The sequence below is a fragment of the Hippopotamus amphibius genome, chromosome 5, assembly GCF_030028045.1.
Source record: "Hippopotamus amphibius kiboko isolate mHipAmp2 chromosome 5, mHipAmp2.hap2, whole genome shotgun sequence".
Classification (NCBI taxonomy): Eukaryota; Metazoa; Chordata; class Mammalia; order Artiodactyla; family Hippopotamidae; genus Hippopotamus; species Hippopotamus amphibius.
Window position 1 is genome coordinate 38,085,551 of NC_080190.1, and position 25,623 is coordinate 38,111,173.

The 25,623-nt window shown below is 35.8% G+C and overlaps 1 non-coding gene across 1 annotated transcript; it reads right to left on the bottom strand.

Annotated features, from left to right (window-relative positions):
• Window positions 1-1,738: 1,738 nt before the first annotated feature.
• LOC130854687 (U7 small nuclear RNA) lies at window positions 1,739-1,803 on the bottom strand. Its single transcript, XR_009054129.1, has one exon. It is a non-coding gene; the product is annotated as a U7 small nuclear RNA (small nuclear RNA).
• Between the last annotated feature and the right edge of the window lie 23,820 nt (window positions 1,804-25,623).

Consider the following 25,623-nt stretch of genomic DNA (forward strand, 5'->3'; position numbering starts at 1 on the left):
GGCTCTCTCTGAAAGCTTGTCTTGATCTGGCTGCCTTCAAAGTCACTGTTTCTTGGTCAATGCTCCTCTCAAAGGTGATGACTCTACTGAAATAGCCTATGTGAAATTGCATTTTATTAGTTAAATCTGTATTTTCTTGTATTATTTAATTTGCATCTCTAGCAAAGTTGACCCTAGTTTCATATTCCTATTCCTTTGTTCATTTTTCTGTTGGGTTATTCAGTTGTAGAGTTTCCCTAAAAATTCAGAATAAGAATTCTTTTTGGTTGTATGTGTTGCAAATAACTTCTTTCAGTCTTTGACTCATGTTTTGAGTTTATTTGTGGGTTCTTTGTAATAAATAAAAATTTAATTATAATACAATAAAGTTACACATCTACTTGTGGTTTGTTCTTTTTGTGTGTTTTACTCAAAAGCTTCTTTTCTATCCATGTGTAAAGACAGTTTCCTATATTTTCTTCTTAAATCATTAAAATTTTGTTTTTGACATTTGGGACTTTAAATATTTATTCAAACTCTTCTAAAGTCTACAGAAACAGCAATAAAATAAACAAATAAATCCTCAACTCATTGTTTTCCTTAGCATTATTTCGAACTCATCTACTATATTGGGCACCATACTGAATTATGAAAGATAAGAGAGTTACCATTAGAAAACATTAGGCTTAATTCTAACCTGCCACTTACCTGCTATGTGTCTTTGAGTTGCATAACCTCATATTTATTCATCTATAAGATGTAATTATAAACTTTCTAACTATATTAAAAATTAAATTCTTGTGATTATACTTTACAAATTATAAAATTATAAGCATATTTTAATATTCTTTATTGAATTTCTATACCAGGACTCCCTGTTAAAAATACTGACTGGTATTAGTTTTATATTCATTCATTAGACTCATATGTATTGATCAGCTAACATTAGCCAATTTCACTCATAAAAATCTCTACTTTCTTCCTGAGAGTAAATTTGAGCGCTAGCTTAGATGAAAAGAAGAAAAGCAATAGTAATCATCCTACTTCAAAATTGCTACAAATGAAAAATTTATTTTGTGTCTATATAAGATTCAGCATCTGGATAAAAATATAAAAACATTAATTTATTACCCATGTTTTAAATGTTTTTAGTTTCTACCTAGATGCCTGTTTAATCATCTACATGATTTATCCAATTCTCTGTCTTGCAACCAATGACCGTTTAAGACCCATGGGTGTAGCCAGTGCTCTGCCACTTGGAAAACCATATGGTCAAATTGGTCTATTCCGGATGTAAGATGCCAGAAGTATCAGGATTTTTTAGCAACACCAACCAGCCATTTTGGCTACCATATCAACTGATTCAGATAAACTGAGGAGCAATTTTATGAAGTCTGTGGGGAGTATGCATTGTTATAACTGAAAACGTCAGCTGCCAAGTGGCCTCCTTTGGTCATTTAGCCTTAGATGAGAAAGCGCATACAGATCAGTGTGTTCACGTTGTTACCATGGTGACCATTTGCCTAAATGGAAGTCCTGAAAAATGCCCATCATAAGATTGTATGTTGTTTTCATAGCATGAGTAGTAAAACATGTTTATATCACAGATTTGGTCTCACTGGGAGTTGAGTTATGTTCCTAATGTGCGGCCAGATGTTTTATATCACTTTTTTCATAAAGTAGGAAGTCTACTACACAGGCATTCTGGTTTATGAATATTAGCATACATGTTTCCACAGAGTATTTCTGGGGGGGCGGAGGGGGTGATTTCCAATGTGGCCCAGAAAACCTGCTAGACAAATTCTAAAAGAGCTGTTAACACTTCCACAGAGTATTTTAAATTGGTTTCATGTAGTTGTTTGTATGGAGGGAAAAAAAGCTCTGAAACATATCAACCGAATCTCTGAAAAACTGTTACATGTACAAAATTTATCATCTTTTTAAAATTTTTTATTTTATTAATTTTTATTTAGATAATTGATATATAAGATTGTGTGCATTTAATGTATACAATGTGTTGATTTGATACATTTATATATTACAATATGAATACCACCATAGCATTAGCTAATACTTCTCTCATGTTGTATACTTATCATTTCTTTTTTGTGGAGAGACCATTTAAGATCTAATCTCTTAGCGACTCTGAGGTGTATAATACAGTATTGTTAACTATAATCACTAGATTATATTGATCTCCAGAACGTACTCATCTTCTAATGCAAGTTGGTACCCTTTAATGAACATCTCCCCAGTTTTCCCAACCCTCAACCCCTGATAACCACTATACTACTATCAGTTGCTATGAGTTTGGCTTTTTTAGACTCCACATATATCAATACATGCTATCATAGGGTATTTATCATTCTCTGACTTATCTCACTTAGCATAATGCTCTCAAGGTTCATGTTGTCACAAATAGGAGGATTTCTTTCTCATGCTAAATAATATTTCATTTTACACAGAGAGATATAGATATAGAAGATATATATAGATATAGATAAAGAAGATATCTTCTTTATCTATTCATCCATTTATGGAGACTTAGGTTGTTTCCATATCTTGGTTATTGTGAATAAAGCTGCAATGGGAGTGCAGATATCTCTTCAACATGCTGATTTCATTTCCTTCGGATATACACTCAGAAGTGGAATTGCTGCGTCAAATGATAGTTCCGTTTTTAATTTTTTTAGGAACCTTCGTTCTTTTCTCTATAGTGGCTGAACCAATTTATACTTACATACTGAATAGTGCACAATTAGCCATTTCCTTGTTAAATCTTGTCTTCTTGATGATAGCCAGTCTAATGGGTGTGGGATGACACTGTGGTTTGGATTTGCATTTCCCTGATGATTAGTGGTGTTGAGAATGTTTTCCACGTACCTGTTGGCTATTTGTATGTCTTCTTTAGGAAAAAAAGTCTATTCATTCCTCTATTTTTAATCTATTATTCATTGTTTTGTTATTCAGTTGTATGAGTTCTTTATATATTTTGGATATTAACCCTTTATCTAATGTATGGTTTGCAGATATTTTCACCCAACCAAAGGCTACCTTTTCATTTTGTTGATTATTTCTTTTGCTGTGCAGAAAATTTATAATTTGACGTAGTTCCATTTGTTTATTTTTTATTTTATTGATTGTGCTTTTGATGTCATATCCAAAAAAATCAGTGCCAAGATCATTGCGAATGCTTTTGCCTATGTCTTCTTCTAGGAGTTTTACAGTTTCAGGCAAGTCTTATGTTGAGGCCTTTAATCAATTTTGAACTAATTTTTGTGAGTAATGTAATATAGGAGTCCAATTTCATCTTCTGCATATCCAGCTTTCATAATGCCATTTACTGAAGAGAACATTCTCTCCCCATTAAGTATTTTCAGCTCCTTTGTTAAATATTAGTTGATCATATATATTGGCTTATTTCTGGGCTCTCTATTTTATTCCATTGATGTATAAGTCTACTTTTATGCCAGTACAGTATACTGTTTTAATTGCTATAGCTTTTTAGTATAATTTGAAATCAGAAAGTGTGATGCTTCCAGCTTTGTTCTTCTTCCTCAAGGTTGCTTTGGCTATTTGGAGCTTTTTGTGATTCTATACAAATTTTAGGATTGATTTTTCTATTTCTGTAAAAATGCCATTGCTATTCTGATAAGGATTGCATTGAAACTATAGATGGTTTTGCATAATATGGACACTTTAATAACATTAATTCTTACCATCCATAAACAAGAGACACCTTTCCATTTGTTTGCATCTTCTTTAATTTCTTTCATCAAAGTCTTGTATTTTTCATTGTACAGATCTTTTACTTTGGTTAAATTTATTTACTAGTACTTTATTGATTTTGATGCTACTATGAATGGCTTGTTTTCTTTATTTCTTTTTTTGATGTTTCATTGTTAGCATGTAGAACTGCAACTGATTTTTCTATGTTGATTTTATATTCTGCAACTTTACTAAACTTGTTGATTGGTTCTAACAGTTTTTTGGTTGACTCTTTAGTATTTTCGATATATGTATAAGATCATGTCATCTGCAAATAATGATAATTTTACTTTTTCCTTGCCAATTTGGATGCCTTTTATTTATTTATCTTGCCTTGATTGCTCTGACTGGGACTTCCTGAACTATGTTTAATAAAAGTGGTAAAAGTGGGCATCCTTGTCTTGCTCCTGATCTTAGAGGAAAACCTTCCAACATTTCATAGTTCAGTATGACATTAGCTATGGCCTTTGTTGTATATGGCCTTTTTCAGGTAGATTGCCTATCTCCACTTCACAAAGTTGTTCTTCTGGGGGTTTATCTTGTTCCTTCATCTGGCACATATTCCTCTGTTGTCTCATTTTGTCTAACTTTCTGTGATTGTGGTTTTCATTACTCAGGCTGCAGGGTTGTAGTTCTTGTTTCTGCTGTCTGCCCCCTTGGTGGATGAGGCTAAGAGATTTGTGCAGGCTTCTTGGTGGGAGTTCCTGCCCATTAGTGGCTGAAGTTGGGTCTTGTCCCTCTGGGGGGCAGGGCCATGCCAAGGGGTGTGTCTAGACGGCTGTGGACTTGGGAATACTTTAAGCAGCCTGTCTGCTGATGGATGGGGCTGCATTCCTGCCCTGTTTGTTGTTTGGTCTGAGGCATCCCAGCACTGGAGCCTACAGGCTGGTGGGTGGCGCCAAGTCTTGGTAAGAAAATGGTGGCCTCCAGGAGGGCTCATGCCAATGAGTACTTCCCAGAACTGCCACTGCCAGTGTCTTTGTCCCCACAGTGAGCCACAGCTGCCCCTTGCCTCTGCAGGAGACCCTCTAATACTATCAGGTAAGTCTGGTCTTTCTCTTATGAGGTCACTGCTTTTTATCCCTGGGTCCCGGTGTGTGTGAGACCTTGTGTGTGCCCTCCAATAGTGGAGTTTCTGTTTCCCCCAGTCCTGTGGTATTCCTGTGATAGAATCCTGCTGGTCTTCAAAGCCAGATTCTCTGTGGGTTCCTCCTCCCATTGCCAGACTCCCAGGCTGGGGAGCCTGATGTGGATCTTAGAACTTTCACTCCTGTGGGAGAACTTTTGTAGTATAATTATTTTCCAGCTTGTGGGCTGCCCATCCAGCACATATGGGATTTGATTTTTATTGCAGTTGTGTCCCTCAAACCACCTCATTGTGGTTTCTTCTTTGTCTTTGGATGTAGGGTATCTTTTTTTGGTAGGTTCCAATATTTTTTGTTGTTGTTGATGGTTATTCAGCAGTTAGTTTTGATCTGGGGTTTTTTTTCTTGTAAGAAGAGGTGAGCTTATGCCTTTCTACTCCACCATCTTGTCCTATAGATAGCCTTTATTATATAGAGGTGTGTTCCTTCTATGGGCTAGTGAAAGGATGTTGTATTTTTTTGAATGCTTTTTTTATATATAAATTTATTTATTTATTTTTAGGTTGTGTTGGGTCTTTGGTGCTGCATGTGGGCTTTCTCTAGTTGCAGTGAGCTGAGGCTACTCTTTGTTGCAGTGCATGGGCTTCTCATTGCAGTGGTTTCTCTTGTTGCAGAGCACGGGCTCTAGGTGTACAGGCTTCAGTAGTTGCAGCATGCAGGCTCAATAGTTGTGGCTCATGGGCTCTAGAGCACAGGCTCAGTAGTTGTGGTGCGTGGGCTTATTTGCTCTGCCACATGTGGGATCTTCCTGGACCAGGGATCAAACCTGTGTATCCAATGCTTTTTCTGCAAGTACTGAGGTGATCGTATCACTTTTATCTTCTCATTCTATTAATGTGGTATTTCACATTCACTGATTTGCTTGTGTTGAACCATCTTTGCATCCCCAGGAAATCCGAATTGATTGTAACGTACAATCCTTTTAATGTGTGGTTGAATTCAGTTTCTAATATTTTATTGAGAATTTTTGCATCTATATTTATGAGAAATATAGATTTATAGTTTTCTTGTATTGTCCTTATCTGGTGTTGGGTTTAGCATCTTAATAAATAGCTCTTCAATGAATTAAAGAGGTAAAAATTACTAACAGTATAAGAGGAAATAGTTCAGTTCTATGCATGTCTGATCATCAGTAGAAATAGTAATAAACATAAGTTGAGACATTTTTGGTATTCCTATTTTATTCTTAATGCTTCTCTGAATGTCTATAGCGTTTTGTATATTTTATTTTATTCTTATAAAATTTGATGATACATTTAAGGTAAGTTATTGTTATCTCTATTTTGTACATAATACAAATGTGCCTATATAGCATTCAGAATAGAGCAAGCTATGCTCTAGTAACAAACAATCCTAAAATTGCAGTGGTTTAATAAAAAATATTTTATTTCTCATTTATGCTACATATCTATCCTGATTGTCAGGGCCTCTGCTCCACGTTGTCTTCAGATTCGGAATCATGTTGATGGAGGCTTCACTCTCTGGGTTATGGCAGGGGTCAGGGAAGGACAACTCATATTATTCAAAGTGAAAGGCCCACATTTTATCAGCCAAAGGAAATCACAGATCATGTGCAATTTCAAGTAAGCTGGGAAGTACAGTCTTACTCTGTGATCAGAAAGAGGACAATCAGAAATACTACATGGACAGTACTAGGCTGTAGCGAGATATCAGGACTCAAGCCAGGATTCCTGCTACTATACTTACCATTCTGATTGTTTAAGCCCAAATGCCTAAACTGTTGGGGAGATAAGGTAAATAACCTTCATATGAACATTCAATTTAATCAAACGGTGGTCGGGGGAGGGGGGATTGTTATCATAATTCAAATATGACAAGAACTTATGTTTGTTGCAGATTTTGTTGGGGGGGGTGGTTGAATTTGAAATTGATCTTAAAATACTGGTAGAATTTGGAGAGCGAGAGCTGGGGAAAGGGGTGGTGATAAAAGCATGGTAAGTGATCCGATAATAAGAAAGGAGAAAAATTATGCAAAGAAGTCACTATAAACTTGCATTTAGTTTATTTGAACTCAATTATAAGAAGTCTGGGGGTGTGAGAGAGAAATAAGAGACAGAGGTAGAGATGGGGGTAGGAGAGAGACAGACAGAGAGACAGACAGACAGACAGAATTTAAACTGTGTGGGTACTTCCATCCCCCACAGCACTGAATGAGCCATATGTCCTGGAGGGAGTGCGAAATAAGGGATTGAATCTGCTTTTCCATGCCTTGTTCTTAGTCCCCTCCTATCTCCGAAAGTACATAGTATGAATATCACAGAAAATTTGGCATGATCTAATGTTTAGCACATATTTTTCATGCAATCTGATCCCTAAGCCTAAGCCAACTACTTCACAATTTGTTCAACTGAAGCAACAACTATTTTTTCAATGTTAAAAAATAAATGAGCTATGTCAATCTTGTGTGTTATTTATAAACCTGAGAGATTATTTATCAGTTGCCAAAAAAGTGTCTTCTGAGTGATTTCTAAGGGTAACATGCTGTCTGTGAAGTTCACCTTATGTTTTGACTTTAGAACCTAGCCTCCATAGACTGAATTCATAACTCCACTGTGTAAGACACTAGTGTCCAAAAGTTGAATTTCTATTTAATATCTATTATTATCCTCATTTAAAAAAAGTACATGTGTGTTTGTATATTTATATATATTTATAAATCATATTAACAAAGTAGTGCATGTATAATATTCAGAGGTAAATATTGGGTTGGCCAAAACATTCGTTCGGGTTTTTCCATAACATCTTATGAAAAACCCAAACGAACGTTTTGGCCAACTCAATAATTACTTATATACTGGGGTACTTGCCCCAAAACTATGGCTATATAATCAAAAACATTTGGAAATCATTGACAGGATTCATTTTTCAGAAATGTAAATAAACACAGGTGTCAATACAACCAATATGATTTATCTGAATGGCAAGAAGGACCCACATCAGAAAATTCTGGGAAATTGGAAGATACATTTGTATCAGGTTGGGTGTAGAGATGGGCAATGTTGAAAACTAATCTGGTTTTCATATTACCTTTAGAAACTAAGCAAAGAAGCATATATCAAAAAAATTACTCAGATATCCAATGCCAAGTTATTTTTCTGAGAAGAATTATATGTTACATCTCAGCTCAGCAAAAACAACAAGGAAAAATGCTGTAAACAATTACTGATGTCTAGGTACTGGCAAGGGGAATGGAAGCAGGGGTGTAATATTTAAAAATCTTCCTAATACCTCAAATCTTTTAGCTAAATAAATACTTGTAGTTGTTGCTTGCAAAAATGAGCAACAAGTCTACCTGAATAATTTTTAAAACTATACACCTTATTCTTTTGTATAGATTTAACTACCTTATATTTTACAAGTGAAAAAAGCTAATAAAATTCCAATCTGATGCTGAATTTCTATTATACAGAAAATATTTGATATCCACATCACTAATTTATCTCTATAGGAAAAAATGTATGTAATTTAAGGCAATGTAGTATTTTTTAAAAATACAAATTATCCAAGTTGACCATGAAGACAGTCTAAATTAATCATATATCGCCCCCAGAGCTGCCTCTATACTTTCACCAGGTACTAATCATAGACATAGTATGGAGAGAATTCAGGTAGCTTAGGCAGAAAGTTGGGACAGAACATGTCCATGGCTGTGTCTCCCTGCTCCTTTCCTACTGCTGCGTTCTGTGAGGCAATGACACTTGGTTCAAGACTTCTGGTCCCTGGAAACTGATGGAAATTTAAAATATTTCTACTTTATATGCCCAGCAGTGTTTCCAGTGTACATGAGACATAAAGAAGTTCAGTATTATTTAAAAATGAAAAGTAACATCTATGCCTTCTAGAGACATTTCTAACTACATTCTCTCAAAGAGCTGTTCAGTGGAGAGGCAATCTGAAAGAAGAGATGGCACAGACCTTTCTTAGTCTCAGTTTTTTTTACTTTCCAATTTATAATCTTAGACAATAAAATAATCTCCTTGACTCACAATCTTATCAATGACAAACATAGAAATTCCTACGTCAGGATTTAAATACTAAACTTGTGCCTAGCCCACAGAAGATACAAATAGGAAATATTTACGATATTATTATATTGTAACTGAGTCTTCTCTGCATAGTTACCCTTCACTACCACTTCCAAGATAAGAACCAGCAGTGCCTAGTGGTGTAATAATAGAAATAAGGAGGTTAGGGTCAGTTACACATACTTCCAAGTGGAACTTTCTGCTACTGGTTCTCATTCCAACTCTGAAAGTAATTGGCTCATCTTTAAGGATGAGTTGGATCACAGGAGGAATAAGTTTCCTATAATGAGGGGCTAGGGCAAGGATATAATTTATCATCCCAACAGGCTCAATTTTGAGTGAAATGAGGTATAAGAATAATTTAAATTACGTGATTTTTAAAGTATTTAATGACCAACCAATTGATCTTATTTTATTGATAAACTTATAAAATAGATCTATTCAAAATCTATCTTCAAAAATAAAAACTTTAAGGAAATGAATGGAAGAAAATATACCATGCTAGAACTAACTTTTAAAAGGAGGATTAGCTATATTAATTTCAGAAAGATCAGACTTCAGAGCAATAAAAGCTATCGGGGATAAAGAAAGCATTACGTAATAATCCTTAACATGTACGTGACTAATAAAACAGCATCAATTTATACAAAGCAAAGAGTAATATAATTGAGAAAAGAAATAGACAAATCCACTATTATAGTTGGAGAGTTCAGCACCCCCCCCTCAATTAGAAATAGATCTAACTTGCAGAACATCAGCAAGTTGAGTAAGTAAAATAGCAGACAGTAAAATCAGTAAGGTAGACATAGTTGATGTCTAACTAACATCAATCAACTGGGTATTATTGACATCTATAGACTACTTCTTCCAACAATAGCAGCTCTCATGGAATATTCACCAAGATAGACCAAATTCTGGGCCATAAAACATACCTTAACAAATGTAAAAGAATAGAAATCATACAATGTCTGCTCTCATACTGTAGTGGAATTAAACCTGGCTTGCTGGGACCTTTCCAGTATGTACCCCTGCACCAGGCACCCATTCCAGCCTCTCTTGCTTCAGCACTGCTCTCTACTAGAGTAGAGGTGCCATTGTTGGGAGAGGAGGGAGAGCACACACTTAGAGGAAATGGAACCAGCTTGAACCTGACTCTCAGGGCTTCTGCTCCAGCACCTTGGGCGCCACCCCCAATAGTGTATTTATGGCCAATGAGCAGGGGAGAAGCCCAGCTCACATCGTGCAGTGGTTTTAGCTCCTCCATCTCCAGCCCTACCTACCAGCAAGATGAAAGCTGATGACACACCCAGGGGAAGAAGTGACCTATGCTCACTTTACACCTAGATCTCCCACAAGCTACTGGACACACAGAAACTTCAGAGGGATACTCCCAAACAAGGACAACCTCTCAAGACTGGGAAAGGTAACCATTTAACCTAATTTCATACAGACAGAAAAAGTTAAGCAAAATGAGAAGATAAAGAAATTTGTTTCAAATAGAAGAACAAGAAAGATCCCCTGAAAACTACCCTGATGAAACAGAGATAAATAATGTACCAAATAAAAATTTCAATGCATTACTAATAAGAATGCTAACTGAATTTAGGAAAAGAATAGATAAACATAGTGATAATTTTAATAAGGAACTAGAAAATATGAAAAAGAACTACTCAGGGCCAAAGAATACAGTAGAAGGGTTTAACAGCAGACTAGGTGATACAAAAGAATAATATGTGGTCTGGAAGAAAGAATGAGGGAAACAAGCAGAACAGCAAAAAGAAAAAAAAATTAAGTGAGGATAGTTTAAGGAACCTCACAGACAATATCAGGTGTACTAACGTTTGAATTATAAGTCTCCCAAAAAGAGAAGGAAGAGAAAAATGAGTGGAAAATATATTTGATTTCTATGTACAAGAATCACAGAAAGTCCCAAAAAAGGTGAACCCAGTGAAACCCACACCAAGACATATTATAATTAAAATGGCAAAAGATAAGGATAAAGAGAGAATTTTAAAGGCAGCAAGGGAAAAGAATCATATACAAGGGAACTAAGGCTATCAGCTGATTTTTCTGCAGAAACTTCACAGACCAGAGGGAGTGGCATGATATAAATAAAGTGCTTAAAGGTAAAAACCTACAATCTAAGCTACCCTACCCAGCAAGATTATCATTCAGAATTGAAGAGAAAATGTGAAGAACTCTGACAAACAAAAGCTAAAAGATTTCATCAATACTAAGCCAAAAATATAAGAAGTGTTAAAAAAGGGTCTTTTCTAAGTGGAAAAGGAAAGGCTGTAATAGGAAGTAAGAATTCATAGGAAAATTAAAATCTAGTAAAGGCAAATATATAGTTAAATCTGTGGATTGACCACTTAAATAAGCAGGTGTGAAGACTAGAAGATAAAAGTTGTAAAATAAACTATAAATACATCAAACAATTAAGCCATAGACATGAAGATGTAAAATATGACATAAAAAAATTGAATGTGGGGAGCAGAGTTAACAAAAAGGTAGATCTTTTCTAATGTGAATATCATGAGACAAATGAAAACAAAAAAACAAAGAAAAAACCCCCACAACTTTCCCAAGTCTATGGGATACAGCAAAAGCAGTTCTAAGAAGGAAGTTTATAGCAATACAGGCCTACTTCAAGAAACAAGAAAAATCTCAAACAACCTCATCTATCACCTAAAGGAATTAGGAAAAGAACAACAAAGCCCAAAATCAGCCAAAGGAAGGAAATAGTAAAGATCAGAGAAGAAATAAATAGAGACTAATAATAATAATAATAGAAAAGATCAATGAAGCAAAGAGCTGTTTTTTTTAAAAGGTAAACGAAATTGATACATCTTTGGCCAGGCTTTCAAGAAAAAAAAAGTGAGAGAACCCAAATAAACAAAACAAAAATGAAAGAAGAAAGATGACAATTGATCTCTCATTGTGGTTTTGACTTGCATTTCCCTGATGATTAGTGATGTTAAGCATCTTTTCACGTACTTGTTGGCCATCTGTATATCTTCTTTGGAAAAATGTCTATTCAGTTCCTCTAACCATTTTTCATCTGATTGGCTTTTTTGTTTTTGTTTTTGTTTTTTTTTTTTTGATGTTTAGTTGTACATCAAAACATTTAGTTTGATTTTTTTTGATGTTTAGATGTTTAGCATTCTTTGCATATTTTGCATATTAACCAATATTTTTCAAATATCTTCTCCCATCAGTAGGCTGCATTTTCATTTTGTAGATAGTTTCCCTCACTGTGCAAGCTTTTTAGCTTGATGCTGTCTGTTTACTTTTGTGTTGGTTGAGCTTGGCTGAGGAGACCTATCCAAAAAAAAGAAACTGCTAAGACCAATGTCAGAGTGTACTTTCTGCCTTTTCTTCTAGGAGTTTTATGATTTCAGCTCTTACATTTAGGTCTTTAATACATTTTGATTTTATTTTTGTATATGGTGTTAGAGAATGTTCTCATTTTATTTTTTGACATGTAGTTTTCCCATCACCATTTATTGAAGAGACTGTCTTTTCCCCATTAAATATTCTTGCCTACTTTGTCATCAAGTGAGCATAAGTGCATGGGTTTATTTCTGGACTCTCTATTCTGTTCCATTGGTCTATATGTCTGTTTTCATGCCAGTGCCATGCTGGTTTGATTACTGTAGCTATGTAGTATAGGTTGAAATCAGGAGCATCATACCTCCAGTTTTCTCTGCATTCTAGGAACTGCTTTGGTTATTTGGGGTCTTTTGTGTTTCCAAACAAATTTTTGAATTATTTCTTCTCTCATTTGAAACATATTCCTCTGTCTCCTTATTTTGCCTAATTCTCTGTGTTTATTTCTATGTATTAAGTAGTTTGGTTACATTTTATGATCTTGGAGAAGTGGCCTCATGTAGGAGATGTCCTTTGGAACCCAGCAGCATGCTCCCATCTGGTCACCAGAGCTATATGCTCCAGGGGTGCTCCCTATGTGGTTTGCATGGGCCATTCTGCTGTGGTGGGACTGACTACTGTGAGCTCACCGGTAGGTGGGACTGACCCCTAATCTAGTGGGCTGTCAGGCTCTGCCAGTTTAGATACTGAAAAACGTAGATCTTCTCAATCACATCCCATCCCAGTTCATAATAAAATTTTATCTACAAATTTATCTATTTTCATAGATGCTCCATTAAAAGCATCTTCCTACAAAGTGAGATATCAAAAGTAAAATGATTGGAAATTAAAACTGAATCTTGTATATCATTTTAGTTCTCATTAAAAATATGTTCAGTGCCCCCTTTTTTGAGATAAATTTCAAAAGCTTTCTCTTTGCAAGCTTTATTTTCCATAATTATAGTTTGATGAAAGCTTCAAAGGCTGAATTTTTGTGGCAGTCCATTTGTTGAACAGTTGACTAAAGATTTCCAAATAATTTTGGAGAAAGAGAACCAAAATTTACCAAACTTACAAGTATTACAAAATTTATCAAAAACTATGAAAGCATTTATTACAGTTATAGGATATTTAGATTGACTTTAAAGCAAGTCTTCAAGTGTGCAAACATTTCAAATATCCTTTTGAAGACTGAGTGGAATGTGAAATCATGTACTGTCATGTGAAAGTTTATCTCATATTATAAAAGAAACTTCAATATAAAATAATACACTGGAGTAGGTGAAATAAAAACATTTTGAATAAATAAAAACTAAAAAAAGTGTGGCCAGCTGATGTGTACTATAAAATCATTAAAGGAATTTCTTGAGACTGAGGGAAATGATAACAGAGGGAAACTCAGATCTTCAGGAAGGGATAAAGAATATCAGAAATGGTATGTATCTGTGATATAAAATATATTTTCCTTTTAATTAAAAATATGACTGTTTCATGTAAAAGATAATTATTTTGTTGGATTTTATAATGCATGCAGATGTAATAAAAAGGAAAATTTAAAGCATAAAAGTGACAGGTAAATTGACTTATGTGGTTCTAAGATTTTTGCATTGTGTGTCAAGTGGTATATTAACTTAAGATGGACTGTGAAAAGTTAAAAATGAATATCGTAATCATTAAGCAACCACTAAAAAATGCAAAAGTCTATTACTAACAAGTCAACAGATAAACAGATGCTTTAAAATGTGAAAAACCTAAAAAAGGCAGTAAAATGGAAGAAAATAACTGACGGTATAAAGAGATAACAAATAGTAAAATTATAGACCTATTCGTTCCCAATTCAAACATGTCTGTAATTACATTTAGTGGACAAAACACTTTAATGGTCAGAGACTGACAAATTTGATTTTAAAACAAGAGTAAACTATATGCTTTCTATAAGAGATATATTTTAAATATAAAGACACAGATAAATTGACAATGAAAAGATGATGAAAGATATGCCATGAAAATGATTAGCATAAGAAGGTTAAGGATATTAAAAAAGGGGATATCAAAATAATGTAGGCTTTACAAAGAGTTTTAGCAGAAACCAGAAATCATTACCAGAGATATTTGGGTATTTGGATATTTAATAGGGAAAATTAGTGAATTCATACAGAAGATATAGCAATCATAAATATTCAGGCATCTAACAACAGAGCTTCAAAATATAGGAAGCAAAAATTAACAGAATTAAAAAGAGAAATACATAAATCCACTATCATAGTTGGATTTAACAGTATTCTCTCAGAAATTGATATAATGATTAGGTAGAAAGAGAGTTAAAAACATAGATCTGGAAAATGCTATCAACCATCATGATCCAGCTGACATTTATTGTACAATGCACACAACAAATGCAGAGTAGACATGTCCTTTTAAAGTGCACATGGTAATTTCAACAAGATGTATCATTTGTGGGCCGCAAAAGAACTCAATAAAATTTTTAATGAAATTTTACACAGTACATTCTTTTATTACAATAGAATTAGATTGAATACCAATAATAATAAGCTATCCAGAAACTTCAATCTTTTTCCTGGTTTAATCCTTTCTGCTAATTAAATCATGTGGGGAATATATTAGTTATCTATTGCTGTATGACAAATTACTCTAAAACTTAGCACCTTAAAAGAATAAGCATTTGTTTCCTTACAATTTCTAAGGGGCTGGGAGTTGTTTAGCTGTGTGATTCTGGCTCAGGGTCTCTCATAAGGTTGCAGTCAAGATGTGGACAAAGGACGCAGTCATTGAAAGGCTTGATAGGCCTGGAGAATTGACTGGCAAACTCACTCACATGGCTATTGGCAAGAGGCCTCAGTTCCTTGCCACATAGACATGTCCATAGGGCTGTTTATGACATGGCGGTTGGCTTCCCTAGAGCAAAAATCTGAGAGAGAGATAGAACAATTAAGATGGAAACTTCAGTGTCTTTATAACCTGATTATATCATCACTTCTGCACTATTTTATTGGTCACATAGAACAGCTTTTGGCACAAAGTGGGAGTGCCTTACAAGGATGCAAGTACCAGTAGGTGGAATTCATTGGGGACCATCTTGAAGGCTGGCCATTATGGGGAGCTTTGAAAAGTACTTAGGCCCTGGTTCAACCTCAGATCTATTAACTCAGAATCTTTTGGGGATTAGGCACTTTTTTTTCCCCCCTATTAAGCTCCCAAAATGATTCTCAATGTACAGGGTTGAGGAATAGTACAGTAGAGGAAATCCATTATAAATCATCAAGTAATATCTGTGCATCAAGATCTGGGTAAACTTAATGAAACTCCAATCCTAAAAGGCAGAAAGGGAGTCATAAAAGGATGCAGATTTACAAATCAATTAATCAAACAGAAATTCAATAAGTCAGGATTTTTGAAACATGTTGATGGAAATTTCTAGAACACCATTGAATATTTGCAACCTTTGTGAGCAGCTAGTGCTTTTAAAGTTCCCGAGATTATTCCAATGAACAGCCGAGTTTGGGAACCAAATCTTTACATGATACTTGCCACTGGAGCTCACTTTCTTTCTACCTAATTTGCTGTTGGGGAGGCTCTCAGGCTCACTCAGGCTTTCTGAAAGGATGGTTTCATTTAACTGTCGTCTGGAGAAATTTTAAAGCTGGGGTTGGAAAAAGCCACCTTCAGCACTGGAGAGAAAAGGCTGTATTCCATGTTCCAGAGCAGTTTTTCAAAGCTGCACACAAACTTTTCATAACTTTAAAACTCCAGGTAGATAAGAGGAGGCCTGTATTGCCTTTCAGTTTCATGCTCATCTTTGAAAATATTCCCCTTAGATCCAGACCTCAGAAGAACCAGAATGATGGAAGTCATTTGGTTGGAGAGTATTCTCAATTGCAAGAATAGGATGATCCTATTCAAAAGTTCCCCATCTCTGTATTTCAAAAGTACATAGAATATGAACATCATTTTCAAGATTGAATTCACAATTTTATGAACAGGAAGAAGTTTTAAAAATATCCTTTTGTTTCATTTCAGATGAACCTAGAAAACACACTCAAGGGCAAAAATATGAGTTAGTATTTGACTCTGTCATCTGTTTCTAATCATATTTGTTACTCGCAGATGTAGACTTAGAAATGGATAGTGATTACAGGGATTTAAGTACTGCACAGGAGGCAGCATTTTATATTAGGAAGAGCATGCATTTTAGCATCAGAAGACGGAGATTTGACCATGGCTCTTTTGATAATTCCCTGTGTAAGAATGGAACTCTGTCTTAATCTCTATGGACCTCAGTTACTAATTTCAAACAACCAGGATTTAGACTTCCTCATTTCAAAAGTCATCTTTCATCTCCAACATTTACAGGTTGTGATTTAAATGTGCTGCTCCTTAAAGGTCTGTGGGTAACTTTACAGTGTGAGGTTCAGCTTAGGAGAGAAATCTTCACAAATGAAAATGGAAAAACTGGGAGCAGTAGGAAGCTCCTTTCTGGATATGGCTTGTGATCCCCCTGTTCTTACAAGTAGTCTTTCTGGGGTGCTCTTGGTGAAGGGGCTGTTTGCATTTCGAAAAGCAATGTGTTTTTAGTAAGATTTACCAGAACACAACTGCCTTCTAGGAGCTGGCTAAAATATGACTGATGAGAATGTCAAGTGTCCTCTAAACAAACCCAGTGTATAAACATTTGAATTTATTTTTAAAGGGTAAATAAAAAGAACAAAAGTGACTATTTGCATTATAAAAGCATTTGTTGTTGTAAAATAATTCTTTTTAGGAGTGCTGATAACACTGACAAGTGATTTACCTTCTACAAATCTCATATATGATTATTTATAGTTCCCAAATTATGACTAAATTTAAGAGCGTATCTCTTATGGGACGTGAGGTGTGTCTATATCTCTAAGGCATTTATGAACCCAGCTGTGGATTTGTAGCTTTCCTTTAGGGCATGGGAGTTTCAGGAAAGCTAAACATAATACCTGTATCAGGGTCTTCCAGGTCAGAAGACTTGATTTGTCCTGGGGGATTTGTCGACTATCCAAAGAAAATTTCAATTTCAGTGCTGCAGCTCAGATACATCAGTAACCTTCACGTGCTGGTATTTACAAAGATTAACAGCTGGATTCTCCAAACAGAGATGTCAGAGATCAGTTATTGAAAAGAAAAAATTGGGGTCCCAGGCAATTGGATATAAATTTCTACCATTTTACAGTAGACTTATAATGTTAGAAGGTCTTAATTTTCCGAGCCCAATTAGGAAGAGATGGTTTAGCTGATTGCCTGAATTCAAAACGTCCAGAGACTAGTTAAAGCATACATCCCCACCCTGACTTCTTCCTTCAACAATGGAAGTGCTGTTTTCCTAAATTGCTATTTTGTAATTTACTTCCTAAACCTGAACTTAGTGTGAACAATAGACAAGTGATGTGGGATTTAAAGTGACAAGAGATAATAGATCCCTTCTCCAAAATAAAGACCCTGTGCAAGGCTGTGGGGAAAATGTCACTTTTGTTGGAAGACGAGGACTGAGAAAGAATATTCCAGATTACCTGATGCTGACACCTTAAAGTGATGTCGTTTCCCCTAAATTTTAGCTCTTCTTTGATAAGTTTTTAAAAATTATACATTTTTCTACCCTTTTAAAAGAACAACATTTATTTAGTTCAGCCTTTTTTTGATACGTCCAGGACGTCAATACATATAAGGGTGACTTTTCTGTGCAGTGATCAGCTTGTTTCTCCCTCTTTCTCTTTCTCCCTCTTTCTCTTTCTCCTTCTTTAACTTCACGCTAACATTTATTCTTCTATCAATTTGTCCATCTTTGTTTTCTCCACTATTTTCCTCTCAGCTTGCTCTTTCTAGTATGATGCTGAAAAACCAACTCAGGAAGCACAGTTTGTAGGGGAAAGATTTTGGGCTGCACTTACAAAAAAAATACCCTGTCTATATGTTTATATCTGAAAGGAAATACATCTTAATGTAGTAGTTTTCTCTGGATTGTTAGAGTAATTAAATTTTATTTTCTTCTTTTTAGTATTTTCCCCAAATTTCTGCAATGATCATGTGCTTGCTTTATAATTTAAACAATATTTTGATGTAATGTTTCAATATACTTTACCGGTTTTGAATCTAAGCTCTGCCAGTACAAGGTAGATGTCATCTTGGTTAAATAACCACTAAATGACCTTTTAAAATTAGAACACCTCTCTGAGCATCAATTTCTTCATTTGTAGAATATCTCCCTCATAGAGCTGGGAGAATTAAATAAAATAGACTAAGTTGAGTGCCTGGCACATAGAATGATTAAAAAATATAAGTCCCATTTTCAAGAATTTTGAGGAAAAAAGACTTGAGACCTAATTACCTAGATTAAAACTAGAGACTTGGTGAAAATGACAGTTATTTTGGTACTTGGAGTTGACCTCTCCCAGTATTTGTGTTTCATACTGTGTTCCAGAAAGCCTGACTTATGAATAAGTGGGTATACTGTACCCCACTGAGTTGTAAAATTTTAGCGTTAGGAGGGGATTTCAGAAACCACTGAGCCTAAAACTTTCATTTTATAATGGAATATATAAAATAGTCTAAAATAGTCTTTGTCTGTAGAACACTCTCCAAGACTGGATCTTCACTTAGTTTTTAGAAACTGACTTGGGATTATTTGCTATCATCTTATCAGTATTTTTCTAGCTCGAGGTCCTCGGGCTAGTGGCTGGAGTGGAGAAGAGACAGTTGGGGAGAGAAAACCAGAAGAGAGGGAAAAAGTGCTCAAGAAAGAATATGTTAAGGCATCAACCCAGCAGCAAGTCCAGAGTGATAACATTTACCTTCAGCTCTGGCTAAAAATATACTTGCAGAGGGAAAAGCTCTACCGTGCAATTTTATAAACTGTAGAACAAAGCAAAACAAGTATTTCCTCACTGACACGCTGAGGGTTCCATATTGCTGAAGAATTCTCATGCCTTGTATGGTGTCAGTGATGAACTAACTCAGCAGAACTCTGTGTGTTGCATTTGGAAAAGAGGTAGGGCTGTAAGAAGAGACCCTGTTTAGCAGGGACCTTTTTTTGTGTCCCTATGATTGCTGATGCTAAAGGCAAAGAGAAGTGCAGTATTTAGAAGAATTTCTAGGTGATATTTTGTTCTTCAACACAAAAATCCCTCATGTTCTTAATCTGAGTAATAAAGCTCATAGAAATATACGTATTTCCTAGACTATTTCCCCCTTGGCTAACCATTCTCACAAATAGGCTAATTTGGGGGAGGGGCAATGAGAGTTCCTTTTCAGTTTATGAAAAAAGTGTTAATTATTTCTTTGACAAGGCTTCTAACTCTTGGTAAACAGCTCTCCCTTTGATGGAACTGTTTCTGTCTGTGGCTGTTATCTGAAAGCAACCACCTGGTTTCAGATCAGAGGAGGGGGAAGAGTTTAATTAAGTTTCCCTAACACTGATTTGATTTTGAAAGACTTGAAAAGTACAAACGCAATAGTTGTGCCTATGATCTACCGGCCCCACTCTCTCACATCCTAGACCACCCTCCCTTCCAGATGTTTTTGCTAACTTTCCACGTTCTGGATTTCAGCTGGACATTTTCCTCCACTTATAACAGGTGTGTAAAAATTATGAAGGAACATGCCTTAACACAAGGGGCTCACTGTGCACAGGTAAACCAGTGTGGAGAAATAGTAACATTAGTGAATTTAAAGTGAAACAGTTAATAAAGATAGTGGTTTGGACATTTACTTATGCATTCATTTAATATTTGAGAATCCACGACAGTTAAGCGTCATACTAACAAGTATTGATAGAACAACAAGACAGCTGGTCCTTGCCTTCCAGAGGTTATTATTAAACACAAAGAATATTAGAGTGCATTCTTACTTTAGCTTGGAGTCCTGTGCATTGATATTGGCTGTTCCCCTCTATAGTTGTGTGTCCTTGGATTGGTCATTCTGTCTCTCTGTGCAACAGTTTCCACATCTGTAAACCAAGGGCAGTGGTTGTGACCTATAACAGTCTTATTCAAAGCATGATTCAGTGCCCATGTGCTGATGGTTCAATTCTGGTTCTGACAAGTTTAGTGCAGAAATTAAAAATGGGCGTTTTAAAATGTTCAATACAATTTGACAGAGTAATTCTACGTATCTAGACTCATAAATATTGGAGGCTTGAAATGAAGTCTCTTTTATTATTTCAGTTTTTTACTAATTCATTTTTGCAAAAGTTCATGATGGATCTGAAAATATAAACTGGTCTATCACCACAGATAAGTGGTCATAAGAGAATTTTTATAAAGAAAGAGTTCCATGATCAAGACTGGTGGAGAGTTGACATGTAAATTAGTGTATTAAAGACTCTGAACAGACCTGCAGAAAACAAACTTGTAGACCTTAGCATTTCCTGGACATGTTGTGCCATGGGACTTTTTCTTATCCCCCAAACTTGTCAGCACTGACCTCTTGTGCATGTCCTCCTCACTCTTCTTGGTCTCTGACATTGCTGCCAGGCTGGTCCCCTGCATGGATGCCCTCCTCATCCTTCTCAGGCTCTGATTCTGTTCCCCGCAGTCACCCACTTCATCCCCTCACTCACACGCTGGCATCTCGCTGTGGGTCGCTGAGCCCCCCAATAGCCCAGTACAGACCTAATGGTTTCAGGAAGGGATAGGTGGTAAAGAAAGAGTCAGAGGAAAATGTGCTTTTTGTTAGAGATTTCCTATTATAGTAACTTCCTTTTATCCACAGACAATGGTCAGTTTTTTCTGATTTTAAATGTCTATATAAAGGATGCGAGTGTATTTTCTACTAGTTGAGTATCTACTTCAGTTAGTCATTGTGTGTTACTTCTAATTCTCACCACACTCTGTGAAATTAGTATTATTATTCCTGTTATACATGTGAGGAAAAACACTCAGCTTCAATAATTTTCTAAAAGCTAGCAAATAAAAGTATAAAATTTGAATGCAAATCTGCCAGGCTCTTTTCACCATGCCTTGCCACGTCTATACCTCAAACCATCAAAGCAGCTAAGTCTGTGGTTTCCTGATGGAGAACCTCTTTAAGAATCAATAGAACTCGTAAGGTACACTCTATAACACTCCTACCTCAGAGAGCACAGGGCCCAGAATCTGAGGTTTAACTTTAGAAATTTGGCAAACTATCACCTAAGAGACTATCTATAAACATACCTTAAAAAAGTACGGGCAGAGTACCAAGTCCATGCAACATGTACAATTATAGCCTACTCCTAAGATAAGGAAAAGAACATTTTCCTTGATGTTTCCTTGCAGGCTTTTCTCACAATTGTTTCTCAAAGATAATGAAAAATCCATTCGCATCTTGTCCTGCCCTTTTTTAAAAAAAAAAAAAAGAGAGCCCATTTCCAACACAGGAAAGAAATAAGTGTCTGCAGATGGCGTACTTGTTACCTAGTCTTTGCCTCCCCAGTTAATTCAGATAATCAGCCAGAAAGCATTTGGGCTTACTAGTGGAGGAAAAACAGAAGGAAAAAATAAATAGAAGTTTTTCACGTATTTATTGAAATTTGATATTTTTAAACTTCTCATTCCCTTCTCTTAAATGTTATGGACTTTGGGAAGTTCTTATACGATTTTTATTCCTGTGGAAGTGAAGCAGAAAATCAAATCATACTATTGATTTCTTTAAATAAATTGACTTTTTGAAATCATTTTTCAAAATTCCTAAGGCTGCAACTCTTAAGTATGATTCTCTCTGAGGAGCAGAATTGTGGATGACTTTGGTTTTCTTCTTTATACTTTTTCCGTATTTTTAAAATTTTGTATGATGAACGTTTACTGGTATTTTATTCAGAAAAAAACAAGAATTTTTTTGAATATCATAGAGTATATGTAAAAAGAATCCAATCCTAAAGATATTTAAAGGTGCAGGAAATGCTTAAGTATGCAAGTTATGCATATTGAAACTATTTATGAAATTGGACCTGAAGTTTGGATTTCTTTTGTTAAGTTTCTCTTTTTAAAACGAGAATAGTGGTAGCCTTTGTAGTAATGTGACCCTGCTAACATACTGTTTTTCATTAGCCTCCAATTAGGACATTTTATTTAAGGTTAAACAGGGGACATTTCCCCCTCTGAAGAAGGTGCCCTTCCTTCTGGGCCCTGATTCTACTCTACTGCCGGAAGTTCCTTTTCCTTGGTTTGAGATTTGTCTCAACCAGGGATTTAGCACAAAAGGAAGAGGTGAAGGCCAATATTTAGTGATTTTGATCAGTGTAGAAAGAAAGCCAAAGCAGATGACAGTGCAAACAGTCCACTCTAGGGCCAGAATCGGTCAGTTCTTTAGGCCTCTCCAACAGAAACTTGATCAGGGCTGTCCTGATTGATCGAGCACACAGGTGAAAGCACCAAGTCGTGGAGGGCTGGCCACGTGCTCTTCAGGTTGAGGTAGATGGCTAAGCATCTCAAAGGCTAGTATTTACCACTTTACTGTGACCATGAGCAAGCAGCATCTGCTTTTCCATGAAAGTAGGGCTCTTGACTGTGGGGAGTCCTTTCCCATCATTCCCCCTGCCTCTGCGTGAGACTGAATTGAGAAATTTAACCCAGGCTCTGCTTTTGCCACTAGATTCCCAAGAACTGTAGCTGGGAAATACAGGCGTTGCAACTAATCATATCCTGACATTTTGTTCTCTACAAATAAGTAGCCAAGTAAATAGCAAAAATGTGTTTCAATGCTTCCTGACAATGGGAAAAGGATTTTGAAGGATTTTAATAGAAGCAGTGACTTCATCCATATGTGAACCATTCCAAGAAAACTGTATTTGAAGCACGCAACAGCACATATGCCCTAAAAGGGCTGCTTTATTTAGATACCACATGTCACTTTTCAAGATGGAAAAGCACTCATCTCTGGAATGCCTTCTTGGGTAAATACAAAAAACTAAATATGTTTTGAGTATTTCTCTCTCTCATACGTATATACATTTACTTATTATACCCCTTTTAATAAGTTTTATATTTTTGTACATTTCTTCATTAGATAATCAACTACTTAAAGGCTGGAGGTTTTGCTCATCCTCGTTTAAGAGCATTGTCCAAAAGGAAGCAGGTGTTCAAATACGTGTGTTCAATAGTAAAGTAATATTATCTAACATTTAAATTGAGCTCTTATGGTGCCAGTTAGTATGTCACATGGGGAATCACTTCTAGTCTCTGTAAGATGGGTATTATTATACAGATTGTACTGATGGAGGGAGACATGGGGGTTTGAAATGGTTGTTATGCCAGGTCACATGTTGGCATAAAGCAGGACAGGTAGCCCTTACACAGGTGGGCTGACATGGGAGCCTGCTCTTACCACTCTACAATCACTTACACTCACATGAAAGACAAAGAAAATGTGTTGTCCACAACCTACATTTATTTTTAGGATCACTTATTGCAAGATTTCAGCCCTCAGAACTCCTTAGGGATATTCTTGTTGGGAGACCACATGATCAGGGAGTCAAGCAGTCCTGAGGTTGAATTCTAGCTTGGTCATTCACAAGCTATAAGATGTAGCTTCTCTGAACATCTGTTTATCTATCTTTAAAGAGGGTAATAATAAACACTTTGCAACATTATTGAAGATTAGAATTAATGTATGATCTTGGCACAAAATAGGTGTTCAACAAATGCAGCTGTCCTTTATGTATATATGTATGTATGTTTAGAAAGGTGGGTCTATAATGATGGGGCTTCCATACTTGCAGTATTTTGGAAGTGGAAACATTTCTAAAATGAATTCCATATGATTTCGTTTTTTTTAAATAGGTTATGGTGCATAGAATTTATTTTTTTTTCTTGATAGACTCAGAATCAACACATCTAGCAGCTTCAAAACAGTGATGCTTGAGCCCTAATTAAGTGTTTGAGTCTTTTGTCTCCCTACTAAATAATCTGAAATGGCTAGATATTGAAAATTCATGTGTTGCTTTTTTCCATAATTATTTTTTTTAAGTAACTGTTATTTCAGTCAGCCTGATCTTTTTGTAGGCTATCTGCTCAATGAAGTCCCATGCACCTTGTTCCCATGCACTTTTGTTATATGCTTTTACACAGGGTGTAACAATGATTTTTAGAATTCTATACAGAATCTGAGGTTATAGACCTGAAGCTCTCCTAAAAACAAAACAAATGTTTTAATGTGTGAAAATTTGAAATATCCCTTTGGACTTCTATGAGGCTTCACCCCAACCCCTCTTTTCTGAGTTTTTGCTGCATTCTCAATACTTGCTTATGTCAGATCTGTGCCATTCTGTCTCCTTCTTCTCAAAGTTGATACATTGTCCGTCAGTCATTTTGATGCCCTGTGCCTTCTTTCCGCGCCTCCACATTTGACGTTTCCAGACTGTTGCCTCCCCTATTTCTATATTTCAAAAGCTAAATCCGGCAACCCTAGTTATCATTCAACCAACCATTTTTATTACTTTTTATTTTATCAGCTGTCAAAACAGCTGAATGCTAAACAATTGGTCAGTTGCCAAAAATAGCATTAGGAATGGGGATAGAAGAAGTGATTAAACCAGCTCTGTGAGTTATTCAATCTGAGGCAGCATCTTGGAATCAGAAAATGATTGTGTTCAAAATGGTGCTTATAAGAACAATTCATTGATCTTAATTTCTATTTTTCTCCCATCCAAATCTTGGGGAAGTTAACACACCATTGCATTGATCAGGGATATAAGAAGCCAGATTCATCCCATGTTGACACAGGACAAGCTTCAGCAGTTCCTTAAGCTTCTGTTTAAGGAACAGCAGAGAATTTAACATCAACCAGAGTGCAGACTGGTGCCTTTAGAGGCTTTGCCATGATAGCAGGCACCAAGCAGTAGGTCACAGAAACAGCATTTGGCATAGCTGTATCTCAAGTCTCTAGTCTGGCCTCAAGGTTGGTGAATAATTTATGTTCCTTTGGCCTTTTCCAATTTCAAGATTGCAGCTGAGACTACCAACCAATTCATTATATCCACCCTTTCTCTAGTGTCCAGGAGCCCCCAGCAGAGTCCACAGTCATAAGTCAATCTCTCAATATTTCACATACATGAAGTTAGGTTAAAAAGGCTAAAAGGAGCCCTTTTTAATTCATTGTTATTTTAATTGACTTTACTTTTTAGAGAAGTTTTAGGTTCATAGCAAAATTGAGGGGAAGGTACAGAGATTTTCCATATACTTCCTGTCCCCCAATACACATGCTTAGCATCCTCAGTTATCAACATCCCCATCAGTGTGCTACATTTGTTACAACCAATGAACCTACATTGGCATCAGTATCACCCAAAGTCCATAGTT